The sequence below is a fragment of the Sinocyclocheilus rhinocerous genome, unplaced genomic scaffold, assembly GCF_001515625.1.
Source record: "Sinocyclocheilus rhinocerous isolate Xijiao unplaced genomic scaffold, SAMN03320098_v1.1 scaffold532, whole genome shotgun sequence".
NCBI classification, from domain to species: domain Eukaryota; kingdom Metazoa; phylum Chordata; class Actinopteri; order Cypriniformes; family Cyprinidae; genus Sinocyclocheilus; species Sinocyclocheilus rhinocerous.
The window spans coordinates 549,242-555,354 of record NW_015642820.1 but is presented as its reverse complement, the minus strand read 5'-3'; positions in this window follow the sequence as shown (position 1 = coordinate 555,354).

Here is a 6,113-nt window from a genome sequence, read left to right as displayed (position 1 = left end):
GTTCCCCATGAGAAACTTTAACTCGCAAAACTATTGTGCTTGTGCAAAAGTATTGTGATCCCCAGAGAAACTTTGCATTATCTTGCAAAACATTTGCGTTCTAGAACAAAAGTGTTGTGTTCCCCAGAGAAACTTTGCATTATCTCGTAAAACAGTTTTTCTAGTGCAAAAGTATTGTGTTCCCCAGTGAAACTTTGCGTTCTCTCGCAAAACATTTTTTCTAGTGCAAAAGTATTGTGTTCCCCATGAGAAACTTTAACTCGCAAAACAATTGTGTTTGTGCAAAAGCATTGTGATCCCCAGAGAAACTTTGCATTATCTTGCAAAACATTTTTTCTAGTGCTAAAGTATTGTGTTCCCCATGAGAAACTTTAACTCGCAAAACTATTGTGCTTGTGCAAAAGTATTGTGATCCCCAGAGAAACTTTGCATTATCTTGCAAAACATTTGCGTTCTAGAACAAAAGTGTTGTGTTCCCCAGAGAAACTTTGCATTATCTCGTGAAACAGTTTTTTTTTAGAGCAAAAGTGTTGTGTTCCCCAGAAAAACTTGCATTATCTCGTAAAAGTTTTTTCTAGATCAAAAGTGTTGTTCCCCAGATAAACTTTGCATTATCTCGTAAAACAGTTTTTCTAGCTCAAAAGTGTTGTGTTCCCCAGAGAAACTATGCATTATCTCGTAAAAAAAATTTCTAGAGCAAAAGTGTTGTGTTCCCCAGACAAACTTTGCATTATCTCGTAAAACACTTTTTCTAGAGCAAAAGTGTTGTGTTCCCCAGAGAAACTTGCATTATCTCGTAAAACGGTTTTCTAGAGCAAAAGTGTTGTGTTCCCCAGAGAAACCTTGCATTATTTCGTAAAATACTTTTTCTAGATCAAAAGTGTTGTTCCCCAGAGAAACTTTGCATTATCTCGTAAAACATTTTTTCTAGTGCAAAAGTGTTGTGTTCCCCAGAGAAACTTTGCTTTATCTCGTAAAACAGTTTTTCTAGTGCAAAAGTGTTGTTTTCGCCAGAGAAACTTTAAATGATCTCGTAAAATACTTTTTCTAGATCAAAAGTGTTGTTCCCCAGAGAAACTTTGCATTATCTCGTAAAACTGTTTTTCTTGTGCAAAAGTGTTGTGTTCCCCAGAGAAACTTTGCATTATCTCGTAAAACAGTTTTTCTGGAGCAAAAGTGTTGTGTTCCCCAGAGAAACCTTGCATTATTTCGTAAAATACTTTTTCTAGATCAAAAGTGTTGTTCCCCAGAGAAACTTTGCATTATCTCGTAAAACATTTTTTCTAGTGCAAAAGTGTTGTTTTCGCCAGAGAAACTTTAAATGATCTCGTAAAATACTTTTTCTAGATCAAAAGTGTTGTTCCCCAGAGAAACTTTGCATTATCTCGTAAAACTGTTTTTCTTGTGCAAAAGTGTTGTGTTCCCCAGAGAAACTTTGCATTTTCTCGTAAAAGTTTTTCTAATGCAAAAGTGTTGTGTTCCCCAGAGAAACTTTGCATTATCTCGTAAAACAGTTTTTCTACATCAAAAGTGTTGTGTTCCCAGAGAAACTTGCATTATCTCATAAAACAGTTTTTGTTGATCAAAATGGTTGTTCCCCAGAGAAACTTTGCATTATCTCGTAAAATAGTTTTCTAGAGCAAAAGTGTTGTGTTCCCCAGAGAAACTTTGCATTATCTCGTAAAATAGTTTTCTAGAGCAAAAGTGTTGTGTTCCCCAGAGAAACTTTGCATTATCTCGTAAAATAGTTTTCTAGAGCAAAAGTGTTGTGTTCCCCAGAGAAACTTTGCATTATCTCGTAAAATAGTTTTCTAGAGCAAAAGTGTTGTGTTCCCCAGAGAAACTTTGCATTATCTCGTAAAATAGTTTTCTAGAGCAAAAGTGTTGTGTTCCCCAGAGAAACTTTGCATTATCTCGTAAAACAGTTTTTCTAGCTCAAAATTGTTGTTGACCAGAGAAACTTTGCATTATCTCGTAAAACAGTTTTTCTAGAGCAAAAGTGTTGTGTTCCCCAGAGAAACATTGCATTATTTCGTAAAATACTTTTTCTTGATCAAGTGTTGTTCCTCAGAGAAACTTTGCATTATCTCGTAAAACAGTTTTTCTAGTGCAAAAGTGTTGTTCCCCAGAGAAACTTTGCTTTATCTCGTAAAACTGTTTTTCTAGTGCAAAAGTGTTGTGTTCCCCAGAGAAACTTTGCATTTTCTTGTAAAACAGTTTTTCTGGAGCAAAAGTGTTGTGTTCCCCAGAGAAACTTGCATTATCTCATAAAACAGTTTTTCTAGATCAAAATTGTTGTTCCCCAGAGAAACTTTGCATTATCTCGTAAAATAGTTTTCTAGAGCAAAAGTGTTGTTCCCCAGAGAAACTTTGCATTATTTCGTAAAACAGTTTTTCTAGTGCAAGTGTTGTTCCCTAGAGAAACTTGCATTATCTCGTCAAACAGTTTTCTAGAGCAAAAGTGTTGTGTTCACCAGAGAAACGTTGCATTATCTCGTAAAATACTTTTTCTAGATCAAAAGTTTTGTTCCCCAGAGAAGCTTTGCATTATCTCGTAAAACAGTTTTTCTAGTGCAAAAGTGTTGTGTTCCCCAGAGAAACTTTGCATTATCTCGTAAAACAGTTTTTCTAGTGCAAAAGTGTTGTGTTCCCCAGAGAAACTTTTCATTATCTCATAAAACAGTTTTTCTACAGCAAAAGCGTTGTGTTCCCCAGAGAAACTTTGCATTATCTCATAAAACAGTTTTTCTAGTGCAAAAGGGTTGTGTTCCCCAGAGAAACTTTGCATTATCTCGTAAAACAGTTTTTCTAGAGCAAAAGTGTTGTGTTCCCCAGAGAAACTTTGCATTATCTTGTAAAACAGTTTTTCTAGCTCAAAAGTGTTGTGTTCCCCAGACAAACTTTGAATTATCTTATAAAATAGTTTTTCTTGTGCAAACGTATTGTGTTTGCCATAGAAACTCTGAAAACATTTGCGTTCTGGTGCAAAAGTATTTTGTTCCCCTGCGAAACTTTGCATTATCTTCCAAAATATTTTCATTCTATCGCAAAAGTATTGTGTTCGCCAGAGAAAGTTTTCATACTCCCATTAAGCATTTGCATTCTTTGGCAAAAGTACTCGGTTACTCTGAGAAACTTTGCGTTTGCTGGCAAAACATTTACGTTCTCTAGCAAAACTTTTTCAAGTTTCTCAGGGGAGCACAAAAGTTTTGTAAAAGAAGACAAAATCTTTTAAATTATTTTTCCTCCCTTTTCATTTTTCCCCATCACCATGACAGGTTCATTTGAATTAGTGTTTGATGTTTCTACTTGCTCAATGTGGCCTTCTCCGCGTGGCTTCCGTGTCTATAAGTGTTCAGATGACTCATTCTTCTCCACTATACCCGGTCAGACATCCAGGACCCAGAACCCTTTGACTGGCACCTCTCCTGCGGGCTGCCTCTGCTGTGATAAATCCCAATTATGACCCCTTCCATTACAGCTAGCGAAAGGTCACGTGACCCAGACGGCATTCTCGGGCGTGATTAGGATTAGCAGGCCATCTCTTCTGGACGGAACTGTCGCCAGTAGCTCTGCTAGTTACTTAGCGCCTAGCCATCCCCGCCAGAGAACAACAAGCCAGTGTCTGCTGCCTCTAAAACCCTCTGGATTAGAGGCAAGACCCCACCAGAGCATGACAAGGCTTTTGTCACTGGACTCCATTGGCTTTAAGACAGCTTGTTGTCTTCATTTTGTTCCCGCTGTTTTTTTCGCACTCTAATTCAATCACAGGAGAGCTTGGAGAACTGGATTAAGCACTAGTGCTGAAAACAGATTTTATGCCGTGACCAAAGGTAAAAAAAAAATCTATTTTGGGCAGAAGGAAGTTCTTTATGGTGTGGCCTGCAGAAACCCTGGTTGCTGATTTCAAGGAATATTTGTGAAGATTATTCATCTATTTTGCACAGAGTAAAATGCTGCCTGCAACAGTGATTGCATTTCATGTGGTTACATTTCCAAACTCCAGAGATTATAAGACTATCTGTGCAAACCAAGGAGTTTTAACAAAGCTATCAGTAAGCATTCCCATTTATTTTGTTTGGTTGATGCATGCATCCCTGGAAGCATGTAACCTGGATGCTGCCACTTCATAGGTGTTCAGTTCAGAGAATATTTTTTTAGCTATAGATGTCTTGTGATTAATCACGTTATAATAAAAAATAATAAATATTGCTTTTAAAAGCCTTGTCAAAATGGGGAACTGAAATTTTAATTAGTGCTGTCAGAAACCAGTTTGATAAATGTCATTATTTGGAGTTTGCTTTAACAATTGATGCAGAAATTATACCTTTAAACATACTAGTATTCCCCAGCTACCAAAAATATAGCTGTGATGATTCTCTAACATTCATTATCAAACATTTCTGTCACCTATTCAGAGTCTGAATGAATCAATGAATCACTAAATCTATCACTGAATCAAAGAGAACAGTATCTCTGCAGATTTCTCATAAGCAGGCAATAGGAGCTCTCAGAGAAGCATTAATAACTTGTTTTGTTACACACATAACCATTTATGACTTGCATCCATGTCAATCAAGTCTCTCCGTGGTACTTCAGAAGGTCCGGTCTGCCCGAGAACAGAGACACACAGCCTCACCGTCGGTGAGCTCATCCCTCGGCCCATTCCACTCTGATCCCCCTTGGCACCTCTTTCTGATGGTATCTTAATCTTTCCTGTGAACGAAGGTCTCCCACCTCCCCTGATGGGGTCTGTTAAAAGGCCTCTGCTAACCTATTTTGGGGACAGCGGTGCATATGGTTTCAGAAGCCTGATGGCATTTCTAACCACATTGTTGACTCGCAAGAATTGCATTGAACCCGTGTCCCATGGTCGCATTTTAATAGGGAATGGAAGTGCTGGGTTGTGTCACATTTCCACGGGACTCCGATTCCACTGGGAATTCCAGAGCCATGAACTAATGTATCAGAGACTGTGATCAAGCTATTGTGGGCTGCTGGAAACTAGCGTGGTCTGGTGTATTGGCACTAGCTCAAGGCTGGCAACCAGAAGGCTGTCGATTTGAGCCTCAATGGGCCACCATTGTGCCCTTGAGGAAAATGATTAAAGACAAATCAAAACTCACCACAATGTTTCTGGTTTTATGCATGATTAATCTGAATGTAATAGCAAAATATACCACTGGGATACATTGAAATGTGGTTGAACTTGACCTTTAGCCTCCACGTCCTGGTCAAAAGCTTCCTTTAAAGTTTGTGCTGGTGGTGTTTCACAATCCAATGAACTCCTGATGGATAAAATCAAGTCCTGCATTTTCTCTCACTGGATATCTGGTTTCATTTGGAAATACGTTACATTATGCAAGTAAAATGGGTTGCAAATGCCATTTCATGTTGGCTTTATGGCCTAGGTTGCTATTGTAGATAAAATGATAAAAATGATAAAATGCTAAATTATTACATATTGCATGAACAAATGGGGTAGACAGTCTCGAATATCCCTAATATAACTGGAAAATAACTATAAGATGCAAGATTCTGCTGATGTGAATGTCAACAGTGCTGTCAACACCACAGCTGTACTTCAAAAACATTTTTTCATCAAAAAACTTTGTTCATGGATAAACTAAATGGATGATTTCTAAAATCAAATATCCAAATTCAATTCAGCCTTTTTTAGAAAGACAGTCATCTGCAGGCCACCACGAGAAGAAAATGCTTGACTTGAAATGTTATTGTCCATACAGCAAAAAATAAAATAAAATAAATAAATAAATAGCAACAATAAATGAATATAATACAAAATAAAATATATGGATGGACAGTTTAAAATACATCATACTTAGCAATATATTTTGCCCAATTTGGTATATTTTGAAATACCCTTAAATATATATATATATTAAAATACAGTATATAAATCTTTTGCATTATGGGTGTAATCACTGTAAAAACTGCTCGTTCACTAAAAGCAAATGCCACTCATCAAATTCCCAGATTTATGTGATTGTATGTCTACATGTGAAAAGGGCAGTAAATCTCATTCAGTTGCAGTGAGGTGAACTGAAGGGTTATTCAGTTCAGAACCTGTGGGTATAAAAAAAAAAAAAAAA